Here is a 24,983-nt window from a genome sequence, read left to right as displayed (position 1 = left end):
CATAAGTGGCACCATTTCCATGGGAAGGCACATAGTAAATATTCTTTGCTTTTTCGGGGGTGTTGTCTGAGAGCACATTGCTGCTATCTGAGTAATTTTACGAGTGATTCAAAAACGTACTTGGTCTTCTTTAAGGGACCCTTTCCCCTTTACAACATTAATAGTTTGAGGACTTAAGGGTTCCATTCTAATTGACTTTTCCACTAACTCCCAATTAAACCAATGCATATGTTCCATGTAAGTTACAGGGATTTTCAAACTCTCAGCGGGCACACATCTAACCAGAATTCTAAAGGGCTAATTTTCTAACATTTTCCACTGGGTTTGCTTCATAAAAGTGAGGCAAAGCTGCACAAAATGTTTTTCTCATTATTTACTTTCCAGCACACAACTTGTTTTGCACTGTAAGTTGACTAAAAGTAATGCAATGTGACGCAAAGTGCTGCTTTGTGTTAACTAGTGAGGGTCCGGCCGATCTCGGGGCTGTTTGACCTGGGGTTAGGGCAGAGCTAGTGCGGCAGCCATCTTGGGCAGGGCTTCCTCCCTTGGGGCGAGAGGAAAGACTATAAAAACAGTAAAGGGACTCTAGTCGCGAGATCCCTGCATTCGGCGCCTGAGGCTTGAGCCGGGCGGTTACTTTATCTTTTACTCTTCTTCAAAAGCTGTTTTAAAATTATTTTACTTTGAGTGCATTACCCCTTGTGTCCTTTCCCTCCCTGCACTAAGCGTGCGGATTTATAGCGACGCTGATTGTCTCCTCCGATTTTGGGTCAAGACATCTTTTAAATTTGGAATAAATAATTCTGTTTATTCTCTACTCACCACACCCAGCGCTACCTCCCTCAGAGGGTCCGGCCGATCTCGGGGCTGTTTGACCTGGGGTTAGGGCAGAGCTAGTGCGGCAGCCATCTTGGGCAGGGCTTCCTCCCTTGGGGCGAGAGGAAAGACTATAAAAACAGTAAAGGGACTCTAGTCGCGAGATCCCTGCATTCAGCGCCTGAGGCTTGAGCCGGGCGGTTACTTTATCTTTTACTCTTCTTCAAAAGCTGTTTTAAAATTATTTTACTTTGAGTGCATTACCCCTTGTGTCCTTTCCCTCCCTGCACTAAGCGTGCGGATTTATCGCGACGCTGATTGTCTCCTCCGATTTTGGGTCAAGACATCTTTTAAATTTGGAATAAATAATTCTGTTTATTCTCTACTCACCACACCCAGCGCTACCTCCCTCAGAGGGTCCGGCCGATCTCGGGGCTGTTTGACCTGGGGTTAGGGCAGAGCTAGTGCGGCAGCCATCTTGGGCAGGGCTTCCTCCCTTGGGGCGGGAGGAAAGACTATAAAAACAAACAGCCATGACTCCAGCCCGTCTGCGCCCGTCCGCGGCTGGCAGGGGCTAGGGGCACCCCACCATATCTCCCATCTCATATATTCACCATCTCAGCTTTGCTCATACTGGACCCTTGGCGATATCAGTGCCTCTGTCACTGACCATTTGACTCTCCTTGGTTTATTCACTCCCCCCTCTAGTACACCACCCGCGATTTTTGCGCAGTTAACCCCATCGCCTGCAACTCCCCCGCTCGTTCTCCCCCTCCCCTTTACTCCCCACACTCCGGTATTTAATACCATGGCCACACTCCTGAACACTAGGTCGGCGATCAATCACCAGTACGAGCTATTCAATTACATCGACACACATGAACCGGATCTCCTGTTCTTAACGGAGACCTGGTTTAAAGCCGACTCCCTGCCCAACGTTCTAGCCACACTGCCCCCCTCATATTCTGCTATCCGAGCGGACCGCCTGGAGGGCAGGAGGGGTGGAGGTGTGGCCCTTATAGCTCGCACTGACCGCCACCTCCAGATCCTTCCCTTCCCCCCATCCCAGAAGTAGATTACCTGGTGACACGCTCTACTGCCTACCAGATACCCCTGACCTCTGTCCTTATCTACCGGCCCCCCCACTCCACTCCTTCCTTTATTTCCCGCCTTCAAGATCTCCTGGCCACACTGGCGGTAAACAACTCGTCAGTGTTAGTCTTAGGAGATTTCAATTTCTGGCCAAACGATCCTGCTGAAAGCTCCCTTTCCAAGGAGTTCACTGATCTGATGATCAGCCTCAACTTCACGTCTCATATCCATAGTCCCACTCACATACAGGGTCACACGTTGGACCAAATTTGGACTCTAAACATCCCCACTACACCCCCCATCATCTCTCCTTGCCCTTGGTCAGACCACTCGCTCATCTCTTTCTCCCTTGCCCTAGCCCCGGAGGCCAAACTCCCGCCCCCTAACAAACATCTGGATCAGGAAATGGGGCAAAGCCGACATGCCATCCCTTTGCTCGTCCTTGGCCAAAACCAGTCCCGACCTTTCAGGCCTTGCTGCCCCAGCCCAGCTGACTACTATTGAGAACTGGTTGACTCACGCGGGCAATGAATTCGCTCCCCTGCGATGTATCACGGTCAAGCGGGCCCATGCAGCTAACCGATGGTTCACCCCAGATCTCAAGGTGAAGAAACTGGCGGCTCGGAGAGCCGAACGTGCATGGAGAAGAGCGTATTGTCCCGCGCTAAAAACCACCTACCTTTCTGTACTCCAGATTTACAAAAAAGGCATCCTCGATGCCAAAACAGAGTTTTATTCTAACAGGATACTGGCAGCGGAGTCCCAGTCCAGAGAAATTTTTGCAACAGTGCATGAGTTGGCTTCATCTGACAGAGCCATGGCTGCGATTCCCCCCTCCCAACTTTTTGCGACTCACTCAACGAATTTTTCGTTGAGAAGGTCGCAATGATCAAAACCAACATTCCTCCCGCATCACCTACATACATCAATCCCTCTCCCCCTCCCACTGTTACTAAACTAACCAGCATTCCCCTCTTGACCAAGGACACACTCCCCTCACTGCTCCAACGGGTGAAATCGGGCTCCCCCCTGGATTTTGGACCTGCTCACATTCTCAGAGAAATTTTCCTAGCTTGTCCCACCCCACCTCTCACACTTCTCAACGACTCACTCAGTAATGGCATTGTTCCCTGTCTCCATAAAACCGCGGTCCTCATCCCACTTTTAAAAAAGGCTGGTGCCGATCCCTCACTTTCTTCCAACTATCGTCCCATTTCTCTTTTACCTTACTTGGGAAAGGTCTTGGAAACTCATGTTACCAAGACCCTGAGCACTCACGTGGAGGCAAATCGTTGCCTCTCCCCTTGTCAGGCGGGCTTTAGGCCCCTCCACTCCACGGAGAAGGTGGTGATTTCAGTGATGGATGGGCTACGTGAGGGCATTGATACCAACCTCTCGCAAGCCCTCATCCTCTTAGATCTATCCGCCGCCTTTGACACGGTGGACCATTCCACACTTCTCACTCGTGTCAGGGCGGCGGGCATAGAGGGCCTAGCCTTCTCATGGCTTGAGTCTTTTTTGAGCGGAAGGACTCAGGCGGTCCACCTTGCTGGTTTCGCCGCCGCCTCCCGTGGGGTGGACTGTGGTGTTCCCCAGGGCTCTTCACTTTCCCCGCTCCTGTTTAATTTATACATCTACCCCCTCATTTTTATGTTGCAGTAGCTCGAGGTCACGGTTTTCAACTACGCCGATGACCTCCAGCTAATTTTTAATCTTTCAAATTCCCCTTCATCCGCCCAGAATGTTCAAACAGTCATACTGTTCATTCAGGACTGGATGAACTGCAACCACCTCAAACTCAATCCGGACAAGACAGAGTTGGTCCTGACCGGAGGTGGTTGCAGCCCCTGGTCTCCCTCCTATTGGCCCCCCTCACTTGGTGCTCCCCCACCCCCTGTCCCCAAAGTTAAAACCCTTGGGATCTTTCTCAACTCACAACTTTCGGTTCATTCCCACGTCAGTTCAGTTGTGTCCTCTTATTTCTTTTCCCTCAGGACAATCAGGAAGATCTCCCGCTTCTTCTCCCTCCCGGCATTAAAAGTCATTGTGATGGCAATGGTGCTCTCGCGCCTCGATTATGGCAACATAATCTACAATGGCGCACCTGCCTACGCCATCCACCGTCTGCAACTAGTACAGAATCAGGCTGCTCGCCTGATCCATGGCCTGCCCAAAGTCCACCGTGCTACTCCTCTGCTGCAGGCATTACACTGGCTACCTGTGAGAGAGCGAGCCTTATTCAAATTCGGCTGCCTCACCTTTCAGGCCAGGATCGGCACCGCCCCTGAGTTTATATGCTCAGCCATTAAACCTTACCTGCCGGCCAGAGAACTCCGTTCCACCCACTTGGCACTCCTGACCACTCCTCGTTTTAAAAAGAAGAAGGCGGGAGGAGCAAAATTTGCGGTTCTTGCCCCAACTTTTTGGAACTCTCTCCCGATGCATCTCCGCACCTCACCCTCTTACACCGAGTTCCGTAAAAACCTCAAAACCTTTCTGCTTTCCCGAGCTTTCGCTGCCTAACCCCCTCTCGCTGTTACTGCTGGTTATCAACTGAAAAGCGCCAAGAAACCGCTTGGTAAAAGCGCGCTTAATAAGTGTTTTTAAATTCAAATTCAAATTCTATTGTCAAGGGGCATTAAATGGGCGTTCCCTTGCAATCACCCACCCTGATTGACTCAAAACCCTGTCGGCCCAAAAAAGTTAGACAGGGTTTTGTGTCAAAAATAACTCCTTTTGAAACTAGTGGGCTTATTTACAAGCCCCTTGCGCCACCCGTATGCCACTTTTCCCATGGTAAAAACGACGCAAAAGTGGCGCAAGCGGCTTGTAAATAAGCCTCAAGGTGTTAAAAGGAGAAATGTTTTCATTTTCATTTCTTTCCGACTTTGCTTGTGTGCTGAACTATACTACACACATACAAAGCAGGAACAGTTTTAGAGGTTGTCTACGCACCGTACTTTGCACTGTAAGGGAACCCTCCAAGTACAAAACCGATGCTAGACTCTTGCAAACGTCCTTGCACTATGGTGCAAAGGTGTGTGCGTGGCACATAACAGCAACATTCTGCTCGGGAGAGGGGAGGAGAGTGCCATATCTCTGTAGATATTGCGCTCTCCTGCTCCCTCCCAGTAACGCATCACAGAACAGCATTTTTGGCTGCTGCGCTGCATTGGGAGACAGTTTAGCCCTAGTCGTATGTCTTGTACTTGGCAAAATGCCCAGCATCAATTTCGACTGATGCTAATTCTAATTATGAGCACATATGGATAAGTCTGAGTAGCTCTAACAAATTTTATTTCGCCCCAGTAGCAGACACTCCTTGGGACCTATAGTTATTAGTCATAAGAAGCCGTACGTTTATCCCAACTTGCCCATTGCCCGGACACCCTTCACTCCTGCCTATCAAAAATCTACACCTGGATGTGTGACTCCTCCCTTAAACTAAATGGGTCTAAGACCGAAATTATGTTATTAGGGCACAAAGGGTCCACTCTTCTTCCAAACATCTGGCCCACCTGTCTGGGGGAGCCCCCCTCCCCAAAAAATGAGATCAAAAGCTTGGGGGTTTGGATGGAACAGGATCTTTCATTCAGGACCCAAGCTAAAAAAATGGCGGGAGCCTGTTTCGGCCTCCTCCGATCGGCTCAGAAAGTTCCGACACTTCTTCCACAACCTTCTAGGAAGCTGCTTATCCAAGGACTTATCCTGTCCAGATTGGATTATAGTAACGCTATCTTCCTCGGTGCACCGGAAACCACGTTTAACAAGCTCCAACAGATCCAGAATGCTGCTGCACGGCTTCCCACGGGCACCTCAGTCAGAATGTCAGCTAAACCTGCACTTAAGCTGCTGCACTGGCTTCCGATACGCGAAAGGGTAAAATTCAAATCCCTATGTATTGCACACAAACTGTTGCAGGGTAAGGGCCCCCCATCCTGAAGAATTTAATTGTACCCTACAAAGCCAACAGACCACTCCGGTCAGATCATGAGCGCCTGGTCACTGTACCTAGAGTAAAAAAGACACGTACAGGAGGACGGCGATTCTCGGTAAATACAGCTAAACTGTGGAATTCCCTCCCCTTCGTGCTGAATCCTGCCATCTGCGCTTCCGGAAACTCCTGAAAACTCACCTCTTTCCTTAATCCTCTCTCTCGTTGTCTCTGTTTCTCGGACCGGTCTCTCTGTTCTGGTTTAGCGCTGGGATGCTCCCGGGTAACTACGCGCTCTTTAAATCCTCATTCGTTCATTCATTCATCCTTCTTTGAACTTCACCATCTGCCATTATACAGTAGATTCAAAATAAAACTCACTAAGCTAATTGGAATAACAGAATAGCTTTAGCAGTTAATCTTGAAAAGTCCTTTAGCAAATCAGTTTGACTCCTGCTTATTATAGGAAAGGCCCTACCAATATCAATCAGATGAATCCATAGTGTTAGTCTTGTGATTGGCCCGTTAGGGTAATTAGTTTAGGACACTGATGTTGGGTACCGCGCTGCATGTCATGTTGGGAACCCCGCTGCATGTCATGTATCACTCCTGACCACACCGTGTAGATTTCCCTTCATCCTAGGGCAATGCATAGATACACCAATGAATCATTCAGAGTAGACAGGTGAGGTCCCATAAATCTCTAGGAAATTTGCCCAGAGAAGGTTTGCATTTGTAACGTAACAGTAATGCAATAATGCATGTCATTGGCAAAGTGAGTCCCCTTGCCTTTTTCCCAATAGAGCATATAGGAAACCTGATTCGTTATTTTAAAAGACTTTAGACGATGCCAATCCAATGCAACGCATATGTAAAATTATAGCAGATATTAATTAAAACATATGGAGTTCTTTTAAAAGCGGATACACAAACCCGGGATAGGAAGGGTCTAAGGGAAGAAAAGTTTAAAGACCTATTACAAGTTCGCTTCCCCATTTACATGCTATGAAAAACAGAACAGAACTTGTAAGGTCTATTGGCCAAATAAGTTTGGCCACGCTGGCATGAAATATGCTATGTCAGTGAGTGCTATTGTCACTATTTAGTAAAGTGAGAGAATGTGAGTAATATGTGTGAAAAGAGAAAACAATCATGAACTGGTCACCAAAATCCAGAACATCTAATTGTGGATAACCATCAAACGAACCAAGTGATCAGTCATATCATTTGGTCGTCCACACTGTGACCTGGCCGGTCTTCAGATCATCTAGACCCCATGCCGCACAGTAAGTTGTTAATATTGAATCAAGTCCACAGTGTGTTGTGAACCATCAGTTGTTGGCCAGTTAGTGATGGTTGAAGGTGGTGAGAATGCAGTGCAACATAACAAAAATGTGGTGAATCTAAAATAGGGTGATGTGTCGAAAACTACTCTTTATTAGGAACAACACACATCCCCTAATTAAAAGAACAGGAACAGTGCAAAAGACAGTATGGAAAAAATGACTGTCAATAATAGGACCGACATGTTTCTGCCTAGTGGGCTAAACGTCCCTTGGCTTTCATCAGGGCCACTGCTCTTAAATGTTGCTACTGTAACACATCTGTGAGAAATGAAGAACTTGTTTACACCATACTAATTAGTGAAAAATCAGAAAGAAAGTGAAAGTAGGAACGATACAACCTGTACCTACATTTGAGTACAAATCCTCCTTGTCGAATGGATACTCAGCATGAACTAAGGGGAAATTGTACACCTATTACGCATGTTGATACAAAGCTGTTGACGCTATTGCACACACATATACTCACAATATCTCATACATAAATCATAAGGTGTTATTAAAATCATTGCTCACCCAAAATGACAGGGAACTGGACCTCACCTCACCTGGACCGTGCTCAGGTATACGAGGTCCCGCTCTGTGGAACAAAAGGTTTGTGAGCAAGGGAAAGCATCGAAGCTCAATATAATCAGTATAGTCTAATGGTGCCTGTCTCTCCTGCTCAATATATCCGATTGTCCACAATTGTATTCAATGGCAAAAACGACCACCAAACGCTGGTCGCTACCACTCAGACTGGCATAGCAGATATGCCTATCTAAATCTTCAAAAGCATACAACAATGGTATCTACATGGTTACACTAAAGGTTGATTACACGATGTTGTTTGTATCAAACTTATCGGACAAATGAAGCCTGATCTAGCCTACTAACAAGTTAAAAACAGAAAGTGGCCCATATCACCAGGATAACTCTAATAAGTCCCTTCTCACCTGTCCGTCGGTGCCACCAACCTTTCCTGAGGCTTGGGGGAGGCATTTGTGTGGCCAAAATGAGCGTATAAATACAAATGTTCGAAGGGGACTACTTTCACAACAATTTGCTTTAAAAAGCTATGTGTCCTCTTGTTTATGGTTTATATTAGTTCTTAATGGGGCTATATTGTATTGTCCCTCGATTAAACCTCCTAAAATACTGGTGGACATTGGAGGCGCCGCCGCTGCTAGTTTGAACAAGATCCGGGCGTTAAGATCAATCCGCGGAACTACAGCATGACGTCACTGCGGCCATGCTTGTAGTTCCGACGGCATCCGTGAGTGTTGCTGTACACGCTCACGAATGGGAAATCTCCCTAAAGTTAATAAATTACTTATTATAGGAAGATCCCAAAGTTGCGGAAAATACTCAAAAAATATCTCATGCTTTACAGTGTACAAAATACACAGAGACCCTGAATATTAACACATGCAAACTTATAATGTAATGTCTCATGTAATTGCCAAAATGCGGCAAGAATACGGGCAAAGATATTAACAGATCTTTCCATACAATGACTACAAGGTATTCCAAGGTATCTGATCATTAAGCCCTGTTATGTCAGACGAAAGTTTGAAAATCCATTTTTGTTCCCTCAAAAAGAGGTATCTGGAGATGTTACTCACATGGGACGGTATTAACAGCTTATCTAAGACCGTCCATTCAAAATCCGATTCCCCATGACGGTTCTCAAGGAAATGCCTGGTAAGGCGCGTCATAGTTTTTCTGCAGCGAATGGAGCTCTTGTGTTCGAGCACACGTGTCCGCACCTTGCGAGTGGTCATTCCTACATATTGATAGGAACATGGACAGGTCAGTAGATATATAAGATTCTCACTATTAAAATTACTAAAGTGAGTTTGTGACCAGGGTCTGTCTGTGCCTATGTTTATCTCAGTAGAGTGTTTGGTTTGAGGGCAGACGGAGCAATTGCCGCATGGATGGTGACCAACTACAGGTGGTAAGTCCCATAAAGTACCAAGCACTCTCTTTGGTATCTCTTAAGGGCGCGTGTGAACTAGACGATCCCGAATACTGTTTGATCTTTTGAAGGCAAAAATGGGTAATGCAATTTTTTCATGGCCATGATTAAGGATGCGCCAATGTTTCCTAATGATTTTTTGTAGTGTGTTGCTCCTGGTGTTGAAAGTGCTAACCAGAGCTAGTCTATGAGTGGGCATTTTAGGTATCGGTGGTTCTAAGAGTGCCTCCCGATTATTGTTAAATGCACATTTGAGGGAACGTTTAATCAAGGGTCGCGGGTATTGTCGATCCACTAGTTGAGAAGAAAGATTCTCTGCATGAGTCTTAAAATCTTCTACCCTAGAACAGTTCCTCCAAACTCGGAGGAACTGACCATATGGTAAGTTATCCCGTAGGGATTTGGGTGATGACTCCCATACAAGAGTAATGAGTTTCTTGCCATTGGCTTCTTGTACAGTTCACTGTGCAAGCCTGTAGACGTAACAAAAATGGAAAGGTTAAGAAAGGACAACCTCTCCTTATGAGCCTCATACGTAAATTTCAGGAATTGGTTCCTGCTATTGAGCCATAGGTGGAACTCACTCACTGATTCAAGGCTACCTTGCCACACTACCAACACGTCGTCGATATAGCGTTTCCACCATTTTATCGACGCTCGAAATGGGTTGGTGGGTGCTAGTACGTGCTGTTGTTCGAATTGGTGAATGTACAAGTTCACTAGGTTCGGTGCGAAAACGCTTCCCATGCTGGTTCCCGACGTCTGTAAGTATATTTGGTCCTCGAAGCGGAAGAAATTCTCTTTCATGGCCAGTGTCGCTAGAGCCATAATGAAGGCAATCGGAGTGATAGTATCCCCAATGTTGTCCCCCAGGATGGATGTTATAACCTCAAGAGTTTCATCCTGGGGGATCAAAGTATATAGTGACTCAAAGTGAAAAGAGACCAATAGGTCTCTCTCAGGGTCTAAATCAATCTCTGGAAGTACCCTCAAGACATATTTGGTATCTTGGAGGTAGGTCGGCATCTTCTGCACAATTGGCCTCAGAAAGAAATCTACAAAGGTAGACAGGGGTTCTAAAACTGAACCCAGCCCAGAGATAATAGGTCTCCCTCGGGGAGGTCGCTGTTGTTTATGTACCTTTGGAAAAAGGTAAAAATATGGCATGACCGGAAACTCAGTTATCAGAAAAGACCCTTCATTGGGGGTGATCCATCCCTCAGCTAAGGCTTCTTCCACCAAGACTTTTATGCGTTTTACCAGATCGTCAGTGGGATCTTCCTATAAGGGCAAATATGCTCGCCTATCTTCCAGTTGTCTTAAACATTCCGAACGGTAGTCGATGGTATTCAGAATAACGATCGAGCCACCTTTATCAGCAGGCTTTATTGTTATAAGCTGGTCATCCGACAAGCTTTTTAAGGCCTTTTGTTCAAGTGCTGATAAATTTTGAAAGGACTTGTCTGGTGTCTTCCATAGTCTTGAGATTTCTTCATTAACAGCTTGCTCTAAAGCTAAAATCTGTGGGGGTACAGTGTGTGCAGGAGGTACAAACTTGGTTTTTGTTTTGAGACCGGTGTTCACATCGTGAACAGTTTCTGAATCATCAGTCTTATTTTTGAAGAAAAAATGCAATTTCAATTTCCAATAGAATTGATTCAGTTCACATTGAAGCGTGAAAGGATCTCCTCTGTTAGTCAATACGAAGCCCAATCCTTTGTTTAGTACTTAATCTTCAATGGGGGTTAAGATCTTGGTTGATAGATTCACTACGAGAGTGGATTTGCCGATGTCCCTGCTTGCTAAAGGTTTTTTGCTGTCTGACTCCGGGTCCCTGTATGGGGGCCGGTTTGATCCGACCACTGGACCCCTGGTTGTTGTTGTTGTGAAGTCCGACGCCTGCCCCTTGTCCTGCGTTTGCCAAACCCTAAAAAAGGTTGTGTATTAAAGGCATAAGGAAACCCATGGAAATGTCCAGCGGGCGGTGGATATGCGAGTGGTTGTTGTGGTGGATAACCCCAAGGTGTGGGTGGCCACCATTGTTGGAAATTGCTCGGTGGCTGGTTCCCATAAGAGAAGCCTCTGTTACCCCGGCCCGGTCCCTCTGTTGGAATTGTGATGGATAAGTATTGTCTGTGTCACTACTGTCTGAGCTGGAGCCCGAGTAGTTAGACCCAAACCATTTGCCATTATTCCTAAATGTGGGGGGAGTGTAATTCTCACTTGTGTAGGGGTATACTCGCTCATGTTTAAACTTGGACAAATCCTTTTTGAATTTGTCAAGTTTAGTCTGTAAGATGATGTCTTTAAATTCAGTCATGTTCTTGTTGGACTCATCTTGTTGTCTTTTGAATAATGTTGGTGTAATGGTTGCTTTGATTGAGGCTTCAAGGACCTGAATCTCTTTTAGGAGGGTATCAGCTATTCTCTTCGCTGTACTAATAATCAGGATCAACCAATCTCTGGTGCACCTCCAGGCTATCAAAGACCGATCTTTGAGAAAGGCTTTGTCCTGTAAAAACAGGCGTGGTGCGTTGGCAACGATCAGACCAGGATGTGCACAGCTGGCCCTTAAGTCTTCAGCCATAGCTATCCCATGCACTATGGTGCGAGAATATGATTTTTTCAATTTATTCTATTTATTTATTTGCAGAGTTTTATATAGCGCGAACTAGACCCAAACCGAATCGGGTATCAGAGCGCTTTACATAGCACCAGTTACGTTACAAGAGAACAGACATTCATTTTTGTTAGGCACGGGGAGATTAAGTGATTTGCCCAGAATCACAGGATGTTTGGCGTTGTTACTGAGACTCGAAACCAGTTCCTCCAGGTCCGAGGTCCAGCACCCTAGGGGTTAGGCCAACTCCTATCCCCACTCCTCTTCAATACTAGGACTTTCGTCCAGTCATCACTCGGGACACTAGTTGTTGTAGGTGTTATGTCAAGCATGCTCGGCATGCTGTCCAAGATGGACTGATATGTGGATTCGTCATACGCTAGGCCACTTATTTCTGCCATGATATTAATGAAACTAGAAAGTTGTATGCTAAAGAATAGGTACGAACTGCGCTGGCAGGGACCGCTTCTAACCAACGAATCTTCTTCTAACTACAGTTCGGAAAAAACATAACTGGAATGACTAAATGAAGTAATCATATCTCTAAAATGAATCGCAGCCGAACAGCTGCTCTAAACTGATACACAAAACCGGGAGAGGGAGGATCAAAGGGAAGAAAAGTTTAAAGACCTTTTACAAGTTCGCTTCCCCAGTTACATGCTATGAAAAACAGAACAGAACTTGTAAGGTCTCTTGGCCAAATAAGTTTGGCCACGCTGGCATGATATATGCTATGTCAGTGAGTGCTATAGTCACTATTTAGTAAAGTGAGAGAATGTGAGTAATATGTGTGAAAAGAGAAAACAATCACGAACTGGTCACCAAAATCCAGAACATCTAATTGTGGATAACCATCAAATGAACCAAGTGATCAGTCATATCATTTGGTCATCCACACTGTGACCTGGCCGGTCTTCAGATCATCTAGACCCCATGCCGCACAGTAAGTTGTTAATATTGAATCAAGTCCACAGTGTGTTGTGAACCATCAAATGTTGGCCAGTTAGTGGTGGTTGAAGGTGGTGAGAATGCAGTGCAACATAACAAAAATGTGGTGAATCTAAAATAGGGTGATGTGTCGAAAACTACTCTTTATTAGGAACAACACACATCCCCTAATTAAAAGAACAGGAACAGTGCAAAAGACAGTATGGAAAAAATGACTGTCAATAATAGGGCCAACATGTTTCTGCCTAGTGGGCTAAACGTCCCTTAGCTTTCATCAGGGCCACTGCTCTTAAATGTTGCTACTGTAACACATCTGTGAGAAATGAAAAACTTGTTTTACACCATACTAATTAGTGAAAAATCAGAAAGAAAGTGAGAGTAGGAACAATACAAGCTGTACCTACATTTGAGTACAAATCCTCCTTGTCGAATGGATACTCAGCATGATCTAAGGGGAAATTGTACACCTATTACTCATGTTGATACAAAGCTGTTGACGCTATTGCACACACATATACTCACAATATCTCATACATAAATCATAAGGTGTTATTAAAATCATTGCTCACCCAAAATGACAGGGGACTGGACCTCACCTCACCTGGACCGTGCTCAGGTATACGAGGCCCCGCTCTGTGGAACAAAAGGTTTGTGAGCAAGGGAAAGCATCGAAGCTCAATATAATCAGTATAGTCTAACGGTGCCTGTCTCTCCTGCTCAATATATCCGATTGTCCACAATTGTATTCAATGGCAAAAACGACCACCAAACGCTGGTCGCTACCACTCAGACTGTCATAGCAGATATGCCTATCTAAATCTTCAAAAGCATACAACAACGGTATCTACATGGTTACACTAAAAGTTGATTACACGATGTTGTTTGTATCAAACTTATCGGACAAATGAAGCCTGATCTAGCCTACTAACAAGTTAAAAACAGAAAGTGGCCCATATCACCAGGATATCTCTAATAAGTCCCTTCTCACCTGTCCGTCGGTGCCACCAACCTTTCCTGAGGCTTGGGGGAGGCATTTGTGTGGCCAAAATGAGCGTATAAATACAAATGTTCGAAGGGGACTACTTTGCGATCGAACCACCTCCAACGAACAATTTGCTTTAAAACGCTATGTGTCCTCTTGTTTATGGTTTATATTAGTTCTTAATAGGGCCATATTGTAGTGTCCCTCGATTAAACTTACTAAAATACTGGTGGACATTGGAGATGCCGCCGCTGGTAGTTTGAACAAGATCCGGGCATTAGGATCAATCCGTGGAACTACAGCATGACGTCACTGCGTCCATGCTTGTAGTTCCGATGGCATCCGTGAATGTTGCTGCACACGCTCTTGAATTAAAGCCTTTTATCCCGGTAAAATTGGGCCCCCTGACAAAGCAATACCCTCAAGTGTGCTTCTAAGCTGGAAGCTGATATTAACACGAAGTTTACAAGATGATGGCACACAGGCGCTGGTGATTCCAAAACATCGAACTTTGATGTTACAATGGAGCCAACCTTACATAGTCAAACATAGACTAGTAAAAGTCACGATTAATTAAGCAGTAGATTAAGGGTAAACCCAAGTCCAAAAGCTGTGGGCAGAAAGCAGCAAACTACACAATCACTATACTGTAGCCATTTTGGTAGTTTCAAACAGTGTATTGTCATTGGTCCAAAAGCAACCAAGTGCATGAAGCAACTGCTCGATGGGAAATCTCCCTAGAGTTAATAGATGACTTATTATAGGAAGATCCAAAGGTTGCGGGAAATACTCAAATAATATCTCATGCTTTACAGTGTACAAAATGCATAGAGACCCTGAATATTAACACATGCAAACTTATAATGTAATGTCTCATGTAATTGCCAAAACGCGGCAAGAATTCGGGCAAAGATATTAACAGATCTTTCCATACAATAACTACAAGGTATTCCAAGGTATCTGATCATTAAGCCCTGTTATGTCAGACGAAAGTTTGAAAATCCATTTTTGTTCCCTCAAAAAGAGGTATCTGGAGATGTTACTCACATGGGACGGTATGAACGGCTTATCTAAGACCGTCCATTCAAAATCCGATTCCCCATGACATTCTCAAGGAAATGCCTGGTAAGACGCGTCATAGTTTTTCTGCAGCGAATGGAGCTCTTGTGTTCGAGCATACGTGTCCGCACCTTGCGAGTGGTCATTCCTACATATTGATAGGAACATGGACAGGTCAGTAGATATATAAGAATGTCACTATTACAATTACTAAAGTGAGTTTGTGACCAGGGTCTGTCTGTGCCTATATTTATCTCAGTAGAGTGTTTGGTTTTAGGGCAGACGGAGCAATTGCCGCATGGATGGTGACCAACTACAGGTGGTAAGTCCCATAAAGTACCAAGCACTCTCTTTGGTATCTCTTTAGGGCGCATGTGAACTAGACGATCCCGAATACTGTTTGATCTTTTGAAGGCAAAAATGGGTAATGCAATTTTTTCATGGCCATGATTAAGGATGTGCCAATGTTTCCTAATGATTTTTTGTAGTGTGTTGCTCCTGGTGTTGAAAGTGCTAACCAGAGCTAGTCTATCAGTGGGAATTATAGGTATTGGTGGTTCTAAGAGTGCCTCCCGATTATTGTTAAATGCACGTTTGAGGGAACGTTTAATCAAGGGTCGCGGGTATTGTCGATCCAGTAGTTGAGAAGAAAGATTCTCTGCATGAGTCTTAAAATCTTCTACCCGAGAACAGTTCCTCCGAACTCGGAGGAACTGACCATATGGTAAGTTATCCCGTAGGGATTTTGGGTGATGACTCCCATACAAGAGTAATGAGTTTCTTGCCATTTGCTTCTTGTACAGTTCACTGTGCAAGCCTGTAGACATAACAACAATGAAGAGGTCTAACTACTCGGGCTCCAGCTCAGACAGTAGTGACACAGACAATACTTATCCATCACAATTCCAACAGAGGGGCCGGGGCCGGGATAACAGAGGCTTCCCATATGGGAATCAGCCACCGAGCAATTTCCAACAATGGTGGCCACCCACACCTTGGGGTTATCCACCACAACAACCACTCGCATATCCACCGACCCCTGGGCATTTCCAAGGGTTTCCTAATGCCTTTAATACACAACCTTTTTTAGGGTTTGGCACATGCAGGACAAGGGGGAGGCGTCGAACTTCACAACAACAACAACCGGGGGTCCAGTGGTTGGAGCAAACCGGCCCCCATACAGGGACCCGGAGTCAGACAGCAAAAAACCTGCAGCAAGCAGGGACATCGGCAAATCCACTCTCGTAGTGAATCTATCAACCAAGATCTTAACCCCCATTGAAGATTCAGTACTAAACAAAGGATTGGGCTTCGTGTTGACTAACAGAGGAGATCCTTTCACGCTTCAATGTGAACTGAATTAATTCTATAGGAAATTGAAATTGCATTTTTTCTTCAAAAATAAGACTGATGATTCAGAACCTGTTCACGATGTGAACACAGGTCTCAAAACAAAATCCAAGTTTGTACCGCCTGCACACACTGTACCCCCACAGATTTTAGCTTTCGAGCAAGCTGTTAATGAAGAAATCTCAAGACTATGGAAGACACCAGACAAGTCCTTTCAAAATGTATCAGCACTTGAACAAAAGGCCTTAAAAAGCTTGTCGGATGACCAGCTTATAACAATAAAGCCTGCTGATAAAGGCGGCTCGATCGTTATTCTGAATACCATCGACTACCGTTCGGAATGTTTAAGGCAACTGGAAGATAGGCGAGCATATTTGCCCTTACAGGAAGATCCCACTGACGATCTGGTAAAACGCATAAAAGTCTTGTGGAAGAAGCCTTAGCTGAGGGATAGATCACCCCCAATGAAGGTTCTTTTCTGATAACAGAGTTTCCGGCCATGCCATATTTTTACCTTCTTCCAAAGGTACATAAACAACAGCGACCTCCCCCAGGGAGACCTATTATCTCTGGGCTGGGTTCAGTTTTAGAACCCATGTCTACCTTTGTAGATTTCTTTCTGAGGCCAATTGTGCAGAAGATGCCGACCTACCTCCAAGATACCAAAGATGTCTTGAGGGTACTTCCAGAGATTGATTTTGACCCTGAGAGAGACCTATTGGTCTCTTTTGACGTTGAGTCACTATATACTTCGATCCCCCAGGATGAAACTCTTACGGTTATAACATCCATCCTGGGGGACAACATTGGGGATACTATCACTCCGATTGCCTTCATTATGGCTCTAGCGACACTGGCTATGAAAGAGAATTTCTTCCGCTTCGAGGACCAAATATACTTACAGACCTCGGGAACCAGCATGGGCAGCGTTTTCGCGCCGAGCCTAGCGAACTTGTACGTTAACCAATTCGAACAACAGCACGTACTAGCACCTACCAACCCATTTCGAGCGTCGATAAAATGGTGGAAACGCTATATCGATGACGTGTTGGTAGTGTGGCAAGGTAGCCTTGAATCAGTGAGTGAGTTCCACCTATGGCTCAATAGCAGGAACCAATTCCTGAAATTTGCGTATGAGGCTCATAAGGAGAGGTTGTCCTTTCTTGACCTCTCCATTTTTGTTACGTCTACAGGCTTGCACAGTGAACTGTACAAGAAGCCAATGGCATGAAACTCATTACTCTTGTATGGGAGTCATCACCCAAAATCCCTACGGGATAACTTACCATATGGTCAGTTCCTCCGAGTTCAGAGGAACTGTTCTTGGGTAGAAGATTTTAAGACTCATGCAGAGAATCTTTCTTCTCAACTACTGGATCGACAATACCCGCGACCCTTGATTAAACGTTCCCTCAAACGTGCATTTAACATTAATCGGGAGGCATTCTTAGAACCACCGATACCTAAAATGCCCACTGATAGACTAGCTCTGGTTAGCACTTTCAACACCAGGAGCAACACACTACAAAAAATCATTAGGAAACATTGGCGCATCCTTAATCATGGCCATGAAAAAATTGCATTACCCATTTTTGCCTTCAAAAGATCAAACAGTATTCGGGATCGTCTAGTTCACATGCGCCCTAAAGAGATACCAAAGAGAGTACTTGATACTTTATGGGACTTACCACCTGTAGTTGGTCACCATCCATGCGGCAATTGCTCCGTCTGCCCTCAAACCAAACACTCTACTGAGATAAACATAGGCACAGACAGACCCTGGTCACAAACTCACTTTAGTAATTGTAATAGTGAGGATCTTATATATATACCGACCTGTCCATGTTCCTATCAATATGTAGGAATGACCACTCGCAAGGTGCGGACACGTATGCTCGAACACAAGAGCTCCATTCGCTGCAGAAAAACTATGACGCGCCTTACCACGCATTTCCTTGAGAAACGTCATGGGGAATCGGATTTTGAATGGACGGTCTTAGATAAGCCGTTAATACCGTCCCATGTGAGTAACATCTCCAGATACCTCTTTTTGAGGGAACAAAAATGGATTTTCAAACTTTTGTCTGACATAACAGGTCTTAATGATCAGATACCTTGGAATACCTTGTCACATTGTATGGAAAGATCTGTTAATATCTTTGCCCGAATTCTTGCCGCGTTTTGGCAATTACATGAGACATTACATTATAAGTTTGCATGTGTTAATATTCAGGGTCTCTATGTATTTTGTACACTGTAAAGCATGAGATATTATTTGAGTATTTCCCGCAACTTTGGGATCTTCCTATAATAAGTCATCTATTAACTTTAGGGAGATTTCCCATCGAGCAGTTGCTTCATGCACTTGGTTGCTTTTGGATCAATGACAATACACTGTTTGAAACTACCAAAATGGCTACAGTATAGTGATTGTGTAGTTTGCTGCTTTCTGCCCACAGCTTTTGGACTTGGGTTTACCCTTAATGTACAGCTTAATTAATCATGACTTTTACTAGTCTATTTTTGACAATGTAAGGTTGGCTCCATTGTAACATCAAAGTTCGATGTTTTGGAATCACCAGCGCCTGTGTGCCATCATCTTGTAAATTTCGTGTTAATATCAGCTTCCAGCTTAGAAGCACACTTGAGGGTATTGCTTTGTCAGGGGGCCCGAGTTTACAGGGATAAAAAGGCTTTAATTCGTGAGCGTGTACAGCAAGGATGTATGACGTTAAAACGCATACTTTTACAACGCATACCGTTACAACGGGACTTTTACAACGCAAATACTATTACAACGCATGTATTTACAACTCATTTTTTTACAACGCAGGTACCTTTACAACGCATACCATTACAACGTAAGTATTGGTAAGTATATATAATTTTTTTAATTGTATATTATTTAAAATTATTTTTATTTAATGTAATTGTATTTAATTTAATTTAATTTAATTTTATTTAATTAATTTAATTTATATTTATTTTTATTTTATTTTTTTCTTGTACCCCTTTATCTAAAATTCCCAAAACTGACCCTGAACCCTAAAAATACCCCTTTACCCAAAAACTCAAAACTGACCCTGAACCCTAAAAATACCCTTTTACCCAAAAACCCAAAACTGACCCTGAACCCAAAAAATACCCCTTTACCCAAAAACTGAAAACTGACCCTAAACCCTAAAAATACCCCTTTACCCAAAAACTGAAAACTGACCCTGAACCCTAAAAATACCCCTTTACCCAAAAACTGAAAACTGACCCTGAACCCTAAAAATACCCCTTTACCCAAAAACTGAAAACTGACCCTAAACCCTAAAAATACCCCTTTACCCAAAAACTGAAAACTGACCCTGAACCCTAAAAATACCCCTTTACCCAAAAACTGAAAACTGACCCTAAACCCTAAAAATACCCCTTTACCCAAAAACTGAAAACTGACCCTGAACCCTAAAAATACCCCTTTACCCAAAAACCCAAAACTGACCCTGAACCCTAAAAATACCCCTTTACCCAAAAACCCAAAACTGACCCTGAACCCTAAAAATACCCTTTTACCCAAAAACCCAAAACTGACCCTGAACCCTAAAAATACCCCTTTACCCAAAAACCCAAAACTGACCCTGAACCCTAAAAATACCCCTTTACCCAAAAACCCAAAACTGACCCTGAACCCTAAAAATACCCCTTTAAAAAAAAACTAACATATAACATTTTAAATATAATTATATACTTACCAATACTTACGTTGTAATGGTATGCGTTGTAAAAGTACCTGCGTTGTAAAAACATGCGTTGTAAATAAATGCGTTGTAATAGTATTTGCGTTGTAAAAGTTCCGTTGTAATGGTAGTGCGTTGTAAAAAATGCGTTGTAATGGGTGTTTACCGTACAGCAACATTCACGGATGCCGTCGGAACTACAAGCATGGCCGCAGTGACGTCATGCTGTAGTTCCGTGGATTGATCCTAACGCCCGGATATTGTTCAAACTAGCAGCGGCGGCGCCTCCAATGTCCACCAGTATTTTAGTAAGTTTAATGGAGGGACAATACAATATGGCCCCATTAAGAACTAATATAAACCGTAAACAAGAGGAAACATAGCGTTTTAAAGCAAATTGTTCGTTGGAGGTGGTTCGATCGCAAAGTAGTCCCCTTCGAATATTTGTATTTATACGCTCATTTTGGCCACACAAATGCCTCCCCCAAGCCTCAGGTAAGGTTGGTGGCACCGACGGACAGGTGAGAAGGGACTTATTAGAGTTATCCTGGTGATATGGGCCACTTTCTGTTTTTAACTTGTTAGTAGGCTAGATCAGGCTTCATTTGTCTGATAAGTTTGATACAAACAACATTGTGTAATCAACTTTTAGTGTAACCATGTAGATACCGTTGTTGTATGCTTTTGAAGATTTAGATAGGCATATCTGCTATGACAGTCTGAGTGGTAGCGACCAGTGTTTGGTGGTCGTTTTTGCCATTGAATACAATTGTGGACAATCGCATATATTGAGCAGCAGACACAGGCACCGTTAGACTATACTGATTATATTGAGCTTCGATGCTTTCTCTTGCTCACAAACCTTTTGTTCCATAGAGCGGGGCCTCGTATACCTGAGCACAGTCCAGGTGAGGTGAGGTCCAGTCCCCTGTCATTTTGGGTGAGCAGTGATTTTAATAACACCTTATGATTTATGTATGAGATATTGTGAGTATATGTGTGTGCAATAGCGTCAACAGCTTTGTATCAACATGAGTAATAGGTGTACAATTTCCCCTTACATCATGCTGAGTATCCATTCGACAAGGAGGATTTGTACTCAAATGTAGGTACAGGTTGTATCGTTCCTACTTTCACTTTCTTTCTGATTTTTCACTAATTAGTATGGTGTAAAACAAGTTTTTCATTTCTCACAGATGTGTTACAGTAGCAACATTTAAGAGCAGTGGCCCTGATGAAAGCCAAGGGACGTTAAGCCCACTAGGCAGAAACATGGCGGCCCTATTATTGACAGTCATTTTTTCCATACTGTCTTTTGCACTGTTCCTGTTCTTTTAATTAGGGGATGTGTGTTGTTCCTAATAAAGAGGTGTTTTCGACACATCACCCTATTTTAGATTCACCACATTTTTGTTATGTTGCACTGCATTCTCACCACCTTCAACCATCACTAACTGGCCAACAATTGATGGTTCACAACACACTGTGGACTTGATTCAATATTAACAACTTACTGTTCGGCATGGGGTCTAGATGATCTGAAGACCGGCCAGGTCACAGTGTGGACGACCAAATGATATGACTGATCACTTGGTTCGTTTGATGGTTATCCACAATTAGATGTTCTGGATTTTGGTGACCAGTTTGTCATTGTTTTCTCTTTTCACACATATTACTCACATTCTCTCACTTTACTAAATAGTGACTATAGCACTCACTGACATAGCATATTTCATGCCAGCGTGGCCAATCTTATTTGGCCAATAGACCTTACAAGTTCTGTTCTGTTTTTCATAGCATGTAACTGGGGAAGCAAACTTGTAATAGGTCTTTAAACTTTTCTTCCCTTTGACCCTCCCTCTCCCGTTTTGTGTATCAGTTTAGAGCAGCTGTTCGGCTGCGGGTCATTTTAGAGATATGATTACTTCATTTAGTCATTCCAGTTATGGTTTTTCTGAACTGTAGTTAGAAGAAGATTCGGTGGTTAGAAGCGGTCCCTGCCAGCGCAGTTCGTACCTATTCATTAGCATACAACTTTCTAGTTTCATTAATATCATGGCAGAAATAAGTGGCCTAGCGTATGACGAATCCACATATCAGTCCATCTTGGACAGCATGCCGAGCATGCTTGACATAACACCTACAATAACTAGTGTCCCGAGTGATGACTGGACGAAAGTCCTAGTATTGAAAAAATCATATTCTTGCACCATAGTTCATGGGATAGCTATGGCTGAATACTTAAGGGCCAGCTGTGCACCTCCTGGCCTGATCGTTGCCAACGCACCACGCCTGTTTTTACAGGAAAAAGCCTTTCTCAAAGATTGGTCTTTGATAGCCTGGAGGTGCACCAGAGATTGGATGATCCTGATTATTAGTATAGCGAAGAGAATAGCTGATAATATCCTAATAGAGATTCAGGTCCTTGAAGCCTCAATCAAAGCAACCATTACACCAACATTATTCAAAAGACAACACGATGAGTCCAACAAGAACATGACAGAATTTAAAGACATCATCTTACAGACTAAACTTGACAAACTCAAAAAGGATTTGTCCAAGTTTAAACATGAGCGAGTATACCCCTACACAAGTGAGAATTACACTCCCCCCACATTTAGGAATAATGGCAAACGGTTTCGGTCTAACTACTCGGGCTCCAGCTCAGACAGTAGTGACACAGACAATACTTATCCATCCCAATTCCAACAGAGGGGTCGGGCCGGGGCAACAGAGGCTTCTCATATGGGAATCAGCCACCGAGCAATTTCCAACAATGGTGGCCACCCACACCTTGGGGTTATCCACCACAACAACCACTCGCATATCCACCACCCCCCTGGACATTTCCAAGGGTTTCCTAATACCTTTAATACACAACCTTTTTTTAGGGTTTGGCGCACGCAGGACAAGGGGCAGGCGTCGGACTTCACAACAACAACAACCAGGGGTCCAGTGGTCGGATCAAACCGGCCCCCATACAGGGACCCGGAGTCAGACAGCAAAAAACCTGCAGCAAGCAGGGATATCCGCCAATCCACTCTCGTAGTGAATCTATCAACCAAGATCTTAACCCCCATTGAAGATTCAGTACTAAACAAAGGATTGGGCTACGTGTTGACTAACAGAGGAGATCCTTTCATGCTTCAATGTGAACTGAATCAATTCTATAGGAAATTGAAATTGCATTTTTTACTCAAAAATAAGACTGATGATTCAGAATCTGTTCACGATGTGAACACAGGTCTCAAAACAAAATCCAAGTTTGTACCTCCTGCACACACTGTACCGCCACAGATTTTAGCTTTCAAGCAAGCTGTTAATGAAGAAATCTCAAGACTATGGAAGACACCAGACAAGTCCTTTCAAAATGTATCAGCACTTGAACAAAAGGCCTTAAAAAGCTTGTCGGATGACCAGCTTATAACAATAAAGCCTGCTGATAAAGGTGGCTCGATCGTTATTCTGAATACCATCGACTACCGTTCGGAATGTTTAAGACAACTGGAAGATAGGCGAGCATATTTGCCCTTACAGGAAGATCCCACTGTCGATCTGGTAACACGCATAAAAGTCTTGGTGGAAGAAGCCTTAGCTGAGGGATGGATCACCCCCAATGAAGGGTCTTTTCTGATAACTGAGTTTCCGGTCATGCCATATTTTTACCTTCTTCCAAAGGTACATAAACAACAGCGACCTCCCCCAGGGAGACCTATTATCTCTGGGCTGGGTTCAGTTTTAGAACGCCTGTCTACCTTTGTAGATTTCTTTCTGAGGCCAATTGTGCAGAAGATGCCGACCTACCTCCAAGATACCAAAGATGTCTTGAGGGTACTTCCAAAGATTGATTTTGACCCTGAGAGAGACCTATTGGTCTCTTTTGACGTTGAGTCACTATATGCTTCGATCCCCAGGATGAAACTCTTGAGGTTATATCATCCATCTTGGGGGACAACATTGGGGATACTATCACTCCGATTGCCTTCATTATGGCTCTAGCGACACTGGCCATGAAAGAGAATTTCTTCCGCTTCGAGGACCAAATATACTTACAGACCTCGGGAACCAGCATGGGCAGCGTTTTCGCGCCGAGCCTAGCGAACTTGTACGTTTACCAATTCGAACAACAGCACGTACTAGCACCTACCAACCCATTTCGAGCGTCGATAAAATGGTGGAAACGCTATATCGGCGACGTGTTGGTTGTGTGGCAAGGTAGCCTTGAATCAGTGAGTGAGTTCCACCTATGGCTCAATAGCAGGAACCAATTCCTGAAATTTACATATGAGGCTCATAAGGAGAGGTTGTCCTTTCTTGACCTCTCCATTTTTGTTACGTCTACAGGCTTGCACAGGGAACTGTACAAGAAGCCAATGGCAAGAAACTCATTACTCTTGTATGGGAGTCATCACCCAAAATCCCTATGGGATAACTTACCATATGGTCAGTTCCTCCGAGTTCGGAGGAACTGTTCTAGGGTAGAAGATTTTAAGACTCATGCAGAGAATCTTTCTTCTCAACTACTGGATCGACAATACCCGCGACCCTTGATTAAACGTTCCCAACGTGCTTTTAACAAAAATCCTGAGGCACTCTTAGAACCACCGATACCTAAAATGCCCACTCATAGACTAGCTCTGGTTAGCACTTTCAACACCAGGAGCAACACACTACAAAAAATCATTAGGAAACATTGGCGCATCCTTAATCATGGCCATGAAAAAATTGCATTACCCATTTTTGCCTTCAAAAGATCAAACAGTATTCGGGATCGTCTAGTTCACATGCGCCCTAAAGAGATACCAAAGAGAGTACTTGGTACTTTATGGGACTTACCACCTGTAGTTGGTCACCATCCATGCGGCAATTGCTCCGTCTGCCCTCAAACCAAACACTCTACTGAGATAAACATAGGCACAGACAGACCCTGGTCACAAACTCACTTTAGTAATTGTAATAGTGAGAATCTTATATATCTACTGACCTGTCCATGTTCCTATCAATATGTAGGAATGACCACTCGCAAGGTGCGGACACGTATGCTCGAACACAAGAGCTCCATTCGCTGCAGAAAAACTATGACGCGCCTTACCAGGCATTTCCTTGAGAAACTTCATGGGGAATCAGATTTTGAATGGACGGTCTTTGATAAGCCGT

The sequence above is a fragment of the Lissotriton helveticus genome, chromosome 4_1, assembly GCF_964261635.1.
Source record: "Lissotriton helveticus chromosome 4_1, aLisHel1.1, whole genome shotgun sequence".
In the NCBI taxonomy this organism is placed as follows: domain Eukaryota; kingdom Metazoa; phylum Chordata; class Amphibia; order Caudata; family Salamandridae; genus Lissotriton; species Lissotriton helveticus.
This window is presented reverse-complemented; position numbering follows the sequence as displayed.